Source organism: Herpailurus yagouaroundi, unplaced genomic scaffold (genome assembly GCF_014898765.1).
Source record: "Herpailurus yagouaroundi ecotype Mexico unplaced genomic scaffold, PumYag 181, whole genome shotgun sequence".
NCBI lineage: Eukaryota > Metazoa > Chordata > Mammalia > Carnivora > Felidae > Herpailurus > Herpailurus yagouaroundi.
In genome coordinates, this window is record NW_024412412.1 from 26,315,183 (window position 1) to 26,326,417 (window position 11,235).

Consider the following 11,235-nt stretch of genomic DNA (forward strand, 5'->3'; position numbering starts at 1 on the left):
GTGAGTGGGTAGAGAGAGGGAGAGCCAGAATCCGAAGCAGGCTCCAGGCTTCGAGCTGTCAGCACAGAGTCCGATGTGGTGCTCGAACGCACGAACAGTGAGATCATGACCTGAGCCAAAGTCAACGCTTAACTGACTGAGCCACCCAAGCGGCCCAAAAAAGCTTTATTTAATTCAATATATTTAATCCAATTGGGAAATCCAATCTGTTACTTTCAAAACACCTTTCAGATATATTCTTTTGATAAATTAGTGTTTTAAATATATTTTCATCATAATATATGTTTCATTAAATATGTAATTCATGGGGCGCCTGGGTGGCTCAGTTGGTTAAGCGTCCGACTTCAGCTCAGGTCACGATCTCACGGTCCGTGAGTTCGAGCCCCGCGTCGGGCTCTGGGCTGATGATGGCCCAGAGCCTGGAGCCTGCTTCCGATTCTGTGTCTCCCTCTCTCTCTGACCCTCCCCCGTTCATGCTCTGTCTCTCTCAAAAATAAATAAACGTTAAAAAAAAAATTAAAAAAAAATGTAATTCATGAAAACTTTGGAGCTGCACATTTAATCAATTTATGGTAAAAGTCCACCATTTAATGAAACCAAGTCAAATATCCACTGTATCATCAATAAATCAAATAACTAAATCAGACTTTCTTTCTGTCTGAAAAAGTCTGACTTGAAAATTTCAGTGTTGTGTTAGTGAATTTTGAAGAATGTTATAAAAAATCATTAAGCACATGATAGAACACTTTTTGTAAGAGATGACTAAAAGCAGTCAAGGTCTAAAATCACACAGATTTAACATAATTTTTAAAGAAGCAAGATAAATCAATGTACTCTTTCTCAGTATTTAACTTGTAACAAGTCATCTGTAAGCTAAGATTATGTTATTTAAGAAGCAAGTAGGTTTATAAGGCAAAATATTCTTTCAATAAAGCTGTGTGCTTATAGTGAACTAAAGAATTGGTTCACTCAATTCTTGGTAGAATTAAGAATCAAAAATAACATTGAATTTATTAGATGGGATCAGACTTTTCCTATAAAATGTTATACAGGTTGCTAAAAACTAACTGGTGTGGCAGCCAGAATCTATTTTCTGTTAGTAGGTGGTAGGAAATATTAATCATCTCATGAGATTAAATTAAGATTTGGCTGTATTTGGAATAAATATTTCATGATATGCATGGAAAGTTGTTTGCAAATTTTATTCAGTGCATCATGAAAATTTTGGTAGTTATATTTTAAGTTAGAATTAAAATGGTCAGCATTGGGGCAACTGAACCACTCAATTGGTTGAGTGTTCTGCTGTTGATTTCGGCTTGGGTCACGGTCTCATGGTTTGTGGGTTTGAGCCCAGCATTGGGCTCTGCTGGCAGCGTGGAGCCTGCTTGTTTGGGACTCTCTCTCTCCCTCTTTGTCTGCCCCTCCCCTGCACACACCTGTTCTCTCTCTCTCAAAATGAATAAACTTTAAAAAAAAGGAAAAGAAAGTTCTCCCCCTTAAAAAAAATAAATGATCAGCATCACTAAACTGTTCTTGTTTTGACTGCTCAAAGGTAGTTTTCTTTCCAGTCAGTGATGGTTCCAAAGATGAGTATTTTATTCTGTTTTTATTTTTATTTTTATTTATTTTTTAAGTTTATTTATTTTGAGAGAACATGCGAGTGCACGCATGCAAGCAGGGGAGAGACAGAGAGGGAGTGAATCCCAAGCAGCCTCTGCACTGTCAGCACAGAGCCTGACTGAGGGCTTGATCCCACAAACTAAAATGATGACATGAGCCGCCAAAATCAAGAGTTGGACGCTTAACCAACTGAGCCACCCAGGCACTCTAAGATGAGTTTTAAATAGCAGGAAAAATTACTTATGAGAAAAGATGTAGCATTTGGTATTTCTTTCTTTTTTTTCTTTTTTGAGTTTATTTGTGAGAGAGAAAGAGTGTAAACAAAAGAGGGGCAAAGAGAGAGAGAAGAGAAAGAATCCCAAACAGGCTCCACGCTGCCAGCCCAGAGCCCAATGTGGCTCACGAACCATGAGATCGTGACCTGAGCTGAAATCAGGAGTCGGAGGCTTAACCGACTGAGCCACCCAGGCGCCCCTAGCATTTAGTGTTTCTCGCCGGTATTTCCTGCTTTGCTGGTGTGGCTTCCATCAGGAGGGATGTACTTCACAGGAATCTGAAGATGAAGTGGCCAGTTTGTTAAACAAAACCCTCATCCCTTCCACTGTGCTACACTTTACCACATGCCCAAAACTTGAGCATTCTTACGATTCCCCAGATGCCCCCTCTCTAAATCTCCCTTAACAGAAATACAGAACAAGGAAAGTCAGGAAGCCCCAAAGACTAACAACACACTGTGCTCTGTAGATCTTAATCCCTCAGGGCGGTACAGTCTAGTACAGGTTGGAGAGATGACTGATGTGCCTGTGGATGGAAGGAATATTGTGGATTCAGTGTGGTTGTCTTTCAGATTGCTCAGTTTGAGGGAAGGGTACGTATGGAGGAAGTTTCCTTTAAAATTACCCTTGAGGTGCCAGGGTGCCTCAGTCTGTTAAGCGTCCAATTCTTAATTTGGGCTCAGGTCGTGATCTCAGGGTTCATGAGATCGAACTCCATGTCAGTCTCTGTGCTGGCAGCATGGGCCTGCTTGGGATTCTTTCTCCGTCTGTCTCTCTCTCCTTCAAAATAATTATTTACAAGAAAAACTTTAAAATTACTCTTGCTCAAGGACCCCTTTAAAGGTTTTAAGGTACCCCTCATAGGGTTAAACAAACCCCGTATGAAGGCCTCTGGTCCAGAGTGTTGAAAAGTTCTGCCCTTATTTCTGTGTGTTGTAAAATGTTTTCCATGAGTGATACTGTGGGTTTTCTTGAGTCTACGTTTGATAAAAGCTCTTATTTAGGACTTTCTCGGTGAGCACTGAGAAAACTCGTTTAATCTTTTGTAGGGGGGTGTAAAACAAACTATCGTGCCCCTGCCTCATTAATGTCATAAAGCTTATCCATCAACCAGCCAACACCAAGCCTTTTGAGTTCCCTTTATCAGATAATGTCAAGAACACCTGGGTTAGCGTTCTTCCCACCTCAGTCTAGTGCTTATTCAGCCCTGAGCTGTGTTGAAATTGCACACATACTAGGTAGAATGTTATGAAACAGTTTTCAGTGCAGACAGCTGAGACCCAGCCACTTTCTCTGTTGAGTGTTTGAGCGATTACACCGTACTTCTGCTAGCTTGCTTAAAACGTATAAGGGGCCCCACAGGGAACAATGGCCATGACTTTTGTTCGTGCTCTGTATATAGCGAGAAAAATGTGGGAACTACAAACAGTAACTTAATGATGACTCAAGAAGTTCAGGAAAGACAGGTATGATATAATAAACAAACCTCAAGTCCTAACACTTGTGTTAGATCCTGCATTCCTTATACAGGCAGCTTCTTTGTGTTGTGTCAAGTGGTGTTTGGGGAGAAGGGAAGGGAGGGGAGCTTTTCAAAATAAGATGTAGTAGGGGCTCCAGGGTGTCTCAGGAGGTTAAGTGTCTGACTCTTGATCTCAGGGTCGTGAGTTCAAGCTCCACATTGGGCTCTGCACTGGACGTGAAACCTACTAAAATAAGAAATAAAAAATTAGATGTAGTGAAGTTTCAACTTAACAATTTAATACATTCTCATATGTGATTTTTTGCTCAAGTTGTATAGACCAAATGCAATAAGAATCATATGCTGTCTCTTGAGAAAAAGGTTCTTTATTTTTTGAGAAAGGTTATTAATCCATTCAAAGACTCCACTCTACTACAACACTTTTTATGGACTTTCTGAGTAAAGTCATTTGTTCCAAGGCTCTATTTGACTGTCAGGTTTGGGGAGAAAATTTACTACTTCTGCTCAAGGTAGAAGGGAATATATTAAGATAAGCATTAGGAATTTCTCAAGGCTAAGAGGAATCTCTGTATAAAGAAGAGGAAGCACTTGGAGGCTTTATAACCAGAATGCCTCAGCCGGGGGATATTTCCCTAAGCTTGTGTCCTTGCTCCTCACCTTGCTTTACTGTCTCCCTGAGACGCACAAGATTTTATCACCTCGCTGCAAGAAGTTCCTAAAATCGATTGCCCTGACCCCTCTTCCGAGTTCCCAAAGTTCTTCTGTACCAGCTTGCTGGATATTTCATGAGAGTCGCCAGCATCTTAAAGTTAACACATTAAGAAATAAAACGTAGTTGTCCCCCCAGCCCCACCCTCCAGCCTATACTTCTGTCACCTGCTCATCACTCACATTCAGAATCTGTGGCAAAGCTGCCAATTCCCTGTTCTTTATGCTTCTGGGGAGGCCTCATTTGTCACACTGCAGTGTGGTTTGGCGTTCTGCCCTTGGAGGAGGCCGAGATGTGATTACCCTTTGCATCTAGAATGAAAAGTTTGCTAATGAAGCTGGAGGAAAATGTTATGCTTTCAGGAGGTGACGCCTGAGCTTGCTTGAATCAGCCTTTCCCTCTCTTGCTCCCAAGTATAGGGCCATATATCTGCCTGGTGCACCTGTCATCTCTACAAGGCCCTGGACTAGTTTGCTGTAGCCTCTGGAAAGAGAAGAGTTGGCTACCGACTCCTTGCCATTGACGTTTCATCTCATTTGTCGGAATAGGTGGGCTTTGCCTTTATTTTTTTTTTTTCAAGTTTTTATTTAAATCCCAGTTACCATACAATACGAGATTAGTTTCAGGTGTACTTTATGTCTAAGTGCATCTCTCTAGGTTTCTAGCCTTTGAACCATACTTGAGCATGGAGAGGGTAACATAATTCTGATTTAAATTTTGAATTTTCTTTCTACTTCTTCACTTATAATTCATGCAAACTATTTCTGATATCCCCTAGAACTCTTGTGTCTTAAACATCCTTCCTGTAAGGCGAGTGATGAATGTGTTCCCGTGTGGGCTCTCAGATATGGAGATGGTGTGTTTGGGGAAACTATGCAGTGCTGTCGCCTAACTGCCCAGTTTCAGGCTTGGATGTGTGACTCTTTGATGACTCGGTTATGAATATTCTGAGAGCTGTGGTTGGCCCCGTCACCCTGTCCTCATACAGTCCTTACACATTCTCAGACCCTGTCATGCAGGGGCCACACCTAAAAGAGCACCGTAGAAGTAGGGCTTCCTTGGAGTTTGGTGGTTCCATGGACAGCAGTGGAGAAATCTTCTCCTCAGCCATGTTGAGCAGAAGCAATGCAAATAAGCATAGGCTCACATTCTGGTGGAAGGTTTTAGGTAGACACTTCTAGAAAATTATGTACTTGATAACAGGAGAATGTTAGACACGTTTTGAAGTTCAGATCAGTGATGTATCATCCACAGTTATGTATTTTCAACCAACGAATACTTATTGAATATTTCATTCTAACTCAGAAAGGAAGGCATAAACAGGGAAAGATAGCTACCTACATAAAGTAACTAGCTAACTAAGTAGCTGACCATGTGAAGTAGGTTTCAAAAGGGGCCTAACTGTGCAGCCTGGTGTTTAAGAGTGTAAGGGTTTGGAATCAGATCTGGGTTTTGATCCTGGTTCTGACATTGGTGCTGTGGCCTGGGCAGGTTACTTCATTTTTTTCCTCCCAGTTTTCCCTATAAAGCTTTCTTTGTAGGCTTGTTGTAGGAGTGAAATGAGCTAATATCTGAATCATGCCTAGTGAATTATGGCTGATTTAGCTAGACTATCTTAGAGTAAAACACAAATAAAACATCTTCAAAGTGCATCACGATGCTAAAGGGTGTCCTAATAACCATGGCACACTGGAGGCAGGGCCACAGATCGAGGGCTCCTTCATTTTCTATGATTAAGGAATGAGTGATCCCAGAACCTGGGATGGTGTTCAGATTGGTGGCTCTGACTGTTACAGGGACAGAAAGGAAGCCAGGGGCCAGGTTGGCAGACACATCACTACATCAATTCAGCAGAAGGAGAGTTCACACCAACCCCCAAACAAGCAGATTTAGTTACCAAAGTGCCAACTACCCATCATCAAGTGGAGGTGATGGAAAGTAACATGATTACAATCCATGATACGATCATGGTACATGGAGGATGTTAAAGGCGCAGAAGAAAAGATGAATAGACTAGAGAGTCAGAGAAGACTTCCTCTAAGTGGAAACACAAGTTAAGTCTTAAAGAACAAGGCAATAGACATTAAAAAGAGAAGAGGTAACTGTTTATCAAGCAGCAGAAACAGCATGTTGTAAGAAATGAAAACATGGGAACCAAAACATAACCCGATTCTCTTAAGATTGTATTTTCCCAATGGAGTTCTGTTTTCTCCCCCAGCGTGAAGACCTAGATTTTAAACCTGTTCTGGACTCTCACCCTGACCCACAGAACCTGCATCATCTGCTTGGGTAACACCGAACCAGATTTCACCTGGTAAGAACCGTTCTTGAAATGTTGTCTAAAAGTCCTGACCATGAAGCCTTTAAGAGCAGTGATATTAGATCCAACTCTGAGCTGGCTTCTCAGATTTCCACTCGACTGGTTCTACAACAAGTGCTCTTTGGGGTAGGGAGTTCCTCATCCCACTCACGTATATTCGCACTGAAATGAATTGCTCACTCCAGCCTTATAGTAATAGCCTCCAACAAACAGTAGATAGCTTAAAAGGCAGTCTTTTGTTAGACCTTAGTAGAAAGATTAATGGGTACCAAAGAGTTTTGTCTCCTTGGCTCTCAATCTAATTTATCATCAGAATTGCTTAAGGGATTTTTAATGCAGAGTCCCAGGACCTACTCCTACAGATTCCAAAGCAGAGCCTGGGTCTGTATTTAAAAAAAAAAAAAAAAAATCTCCCACAAATGACCCTAGTCCGAAGCTGTATCTGGGAGCCTTGGTTGAGAAGACAGCCTCTGTGTTCTCTGTCCACTGACCGTCGCTGATGGAATCTGACCAATCACACTCTCTTGAGTCGATACTGGAAGCCACGAGTCATTTTGGGCACCTTTCACATGGAAGTAATAAGCGCTGAGCTCTGATGACAGCAGCATTTCTCCTTGTCCACAGAGGCAGTAAAAGCCGGTCAGCAAAGAGACAAAAAGCAGCAGAGATGCAAGGCTTCAGAGATGAGACATGGCAGACATGTTCTGGCAGCTTTCCATTTCCAGTTTCTTCCGGAAGCCTAGCCCCCCTCCTGTCTTTGCTTCCGTGAGGTGTTTCTTTATCCTATAATAAATTCCTGTCTCTGGCTCAAGCCAACACCAGTTGGTTTCAGTTACTTGGAATCAAGGAGCCCAACTACTCCAAGTCTAACTCAAACAGCCACTCTAAAGAACAATCAGAGAAAACTCTTTAAACACACTATGGTATGAAATATCAACTTTCTTCCCAAACAAGTCTGGAAAGGGGCTTGGGGGAGGGAGAAATGAAACACTCTTACTATCGAGTAGTTTATTCCGTAACTAACTTGGTACAAGGGGTACTCCTTTATGGAAACAAGAGCAAAGACATTATATTGATTTGGAAGAAATGAAAGGGAGCAGTGGAAGCCACACAAACGAGCAGGGCCCAGATGGGGCTCCCTAATGGAAAAGGAAATCTAGCCAATCTTGTGGCACAGATGATTTCTGAGGCCGAGCCAACCTCAGTTATGCTGGTCCCGATCTGTACCTGCTGCCTCACCCTCTCTGAATCAGCCCAAGGCTGGTGGAGGTCTCTGAACCGGGCCAGGGTTTTTGACTGGTTGGGTTCAAACAATCAACACTGCCTAAGAAACAAATAGAGCACAGCTGTTCTCAAATGGGAAAACAGGCAAGCTAGTCTTTCCCGAAGGGAGCCGTCCTTGCCAAGCCAGGATGCCTTAAGGGTCTTCCTGCGCAGGGCATTTAAATACTCCTCTACTCTTGAACAGGAAACTCGTTCAACCCTCCTGGCCACCATCACACACCTGAAAACCAAACAGACATTCATCCAGCCAGGGGACTGGGAATTTAGAGCAGCGTCACCGAGCAGCTGCTTCCTCCCCTGGTAAGCCTGAGGCCACAGAGGCAACGTGGGAGGAGCAGCCCTGCTCCGTTGGGTCCTGTGGCCGCAGAACAGCCCCTGAGCTCAGCCGGCGGACGCCTGCCACTGGAAATAAGATTAGAAATGGGCCAGAGCAGTTCTGAGGCAGAAAAAGCCACCCCAAACAGAGTAAAATTGGGTTCAAAATGTCATTACATGCCACACTAGTGGTCTTTGAATTACTTCTTAGAATTCGCAGGGGCTCTACAGAACACACTGAAAAAGAGTGGGGTCTGAGTCTCCTCTCACCCCTGGATTCTAACAGAGTGGTTCTACCTTTGTCTATTCACTGGTCTTCTTGTCTCTTTGCAGAATGGATTCGTAACTAATAATAGTAGTAGCTCACACTGAATGTGTGGTTGCATGAGGGCTTGTGCACACACGCACACCAGACACTATGCTAGGTGTTTCAGATGCCTCCGCATGATTCCTTCAACCAAGTTCAAGTGGTAGATTCTGTTATCATCTCCCTGGCATAGTTGAGGAAACAAAAGTATCTTGTCCGAGGTCACAAAGCTAGCAGGTGGGAAAGCCAGGAATTAAATCCAGCTCCCTCAGATCCTGGAGCCCTGATATTGTCCCTGGGACGGACCACAGGAAAAACCATCTAGGGGAGGAAAATGAAAAGGGAGCCTTTCGCGAGAGCTGTCATTCTCAACCTTGCCCACATACTAGAATCACCTCAGAAGCTTTAAAGATTATGAATGCCAGGCTCTTGCCCCTGGAGATACTGACTTAATGGATCTGGGGAGCAGCCTGGGCATAGGGATTTGTTTTTAAAGACTGAGAACCACTGCCTTAGAGAAACAGTGATAGGAATTCAATAATTGAAATTACATGTCAACACTAATTTGAGAGTGTCAAAGACAGGAATTTCCCTCCTGGCAAATTACTCAGCTGATGGTATAAAAAGTGTCCTTTAAGACGGAGAAAGAAACACAGCCAAACTCCCATAGCTCTGGAGCAAAGGTGGAGAAGACTGTTTTCTCCTTCTCCCCCACGGCTCAGCTATGACCTTGAGTACACATGGTGGTCACTTATTTGGTGGGGCTGACACAGAGGATAGCTGACATGAGGAGGACACAAGGAAAGATGTGGGAAAAGTGTAAACTGGGAAACAAGGCCCTCCACCTGTGATTCCAGCTTTTATGTGCTCAGGCCAGGACCAAGGATAAGCTGAGGTCGGTGAAGCCTCGAGCATAAAATTTAAGGGGACTCCAAAAAACAAAACCTAAAACTCATCCATCATGAAGATGAATAACGTTTTAGTGCCATATTTAAAAAAATAAATATCAATGCAAAAAAAAAAAAATCCATGGTGAACTAAATGTCAAGAATTTCAATACAGACAGTATCCAACAGGGCTCCAAGGGGCAGGGGTGAGGTGGAGTGAGTGGTGCAAGTAAGTGTAGGATTGGATCTTTTGTCTTCATTTAAAAAGGACTTTTTGGGACATTGATCTTGACTTTTAAAGTTTTTTGCATTAAAGCATTATTTTTCTTAATTTTTTTGTTCCACTGTGAATCCTAGTAAACATTCCCGCAAGGGGAGTAAACCTCTTTTTGGCTTGTTCAGATCCTTCTGAACTGAGGGAGGGGAATATCACAAAAGCACCAGAAGAACACTAGCCTCCCAGAGGCCTGATGGGATTTCCTGTACCAGAACGACTTGGACAGAGAAAGAGCCTCATTGTTCAGAGCCCAGCAGGTAAGGAGGGAGGGAGAGTGGAGAACCATGCTCGGGGAGGCTAAGGTCAGCCGCTGTGCCCAGGGCAGGCTTGGAGTTCCTGTCTCTGTTGACTCACTTGGCTGGGAGAACACAGCTCTCGGTCATACAGGATTCTAACCCTGGTTAGAATCCCTTGGTCAGTTAACCTGTCTAACCTTCAGATCCTTTATCTGTAAAATAGAGCTAATAATGTACCCCCCACAGGGGATATTTTGGGGGATAGATGAGGTAATATCTATAAAGCACTTTGCACACTACCTGGTACGTTCTAAGTGCTAAAACGTGGCATTTATTGTAAGGTGACTATTCCATTTTCTAAGTCTCTTCTAGAAGCTCCACCTTCCTATCTCAGTCCACTTTTGGTACATTTCACTGCTCACTGATAACTCACCAGAGAGGTAGGCCAAATCAGTCAGGTTTATTACTTGTTAATAAATCTGGGAGGTTGTCACTAAAATGGGTCAGGGTTAGAGAAGGGAATGGAGAAGACTGGATTCTTGACTCACGTTTAGAACTTACAAGCTGTGTGGACTTAGGTATAACCTTTCACATCTCTGAGCCTCTTTATTCTTTACTGAAGGAAGATTATAATAGTATCTTTCTTTTTCTCCTCTTGTGGGATCATAGAGATAAAGTTGCAAAAGTGACTGGTAGTTGCAGATTCAGGTGGAAATAAGCTTTAAGGCATAATTTATTATAGTTATTATTATTATTATTGTTACTTTTTATTTTAGAGAAAGAGAGCACGCACAGGAGTGGGGGAGAGGGGCTGAGCAGGAAAGAGAGAGAATCTTAAGCAGGCTCCACGCTCAGTGCAAAGCCCCTAGATGGGGCTCGATTTCACAACCATGAGACCATGACCTGAGCTGAAATCAGGAGTCCGATGCTTAATTGACTGAACCACTCAGGCACTCCTAGGGTACAATTCGTTAAGTAGGCTCATTTTTTGTCTGGGCTGATTCACCTGGTGCTGATACAGAACTTCAATAATACTTGGAAGTAGATTCTTTATCCAGGACTTTAAAATGATAACAGAAAGGATTGGGAGGAACAAAGTTTGGACTATGGAGTGAACTACCTATTATTTGCTAAATTTTTACTTCAAGTAGAGAGACTAGACACTAGCTCTGGTATTAACTATATTACTTCCCCAGTAGGGAACTTCTTAAAATTGGATAATTTTAAGAGGTATGACTCAGGGAGGGGCACCCGGGTGGCTCAGTTGGTTAAGCGTCTGACTTTTGATTTCTGCTCAGGTCATGATTCTGTAGTTCGTGGGTACGAGCCCCACGTTAGGCTCTGCACTGTCAGCAGAGATGTCTGCTTGAGATTCTCTTTCTTCCTCTCTCTCTGTCTCTCTCTGGCTCAAAATAAACACATAAACTTAAAAGAAATTAAAAACAACGTAAAATAATAAAATAAAATAAAATAAAATAAAATAAAATAAAATAAAATAAAATAAAATAAAATAAAATAAAATAAA

General features: G+C 42.5%; 1 long non-coding RNA gene across 1 annotated transcript in view; it reads left to right on the forward strand.

Annotated features, from left to right (window-relative positions):
* Nucleotides 1-4,510: 4,510 nt before the first annotated feature.
* The window catches only part of LOC121039775 (uncharacterized), a 156,594-nt gene continuing 149,869 nt past the window's right edge, over nucleotides 4,511-11,235 (forward strand). Inside the window, exons 1-3 of the long non-coding RNA XR_005794977.1 lie at nucleotides 4,511-4,632; nucleotides 6,303-6,398; nucleotides 9,600-9,731. This is a non-coding gene — a long non-coding RNA (uncharacterized LOC121039775). The remainder of the gene's footprint in view (nucleotides 4,633-6,302; nucleotides 6,399-9,599; nucleotides 9,732-11,235) is intronic.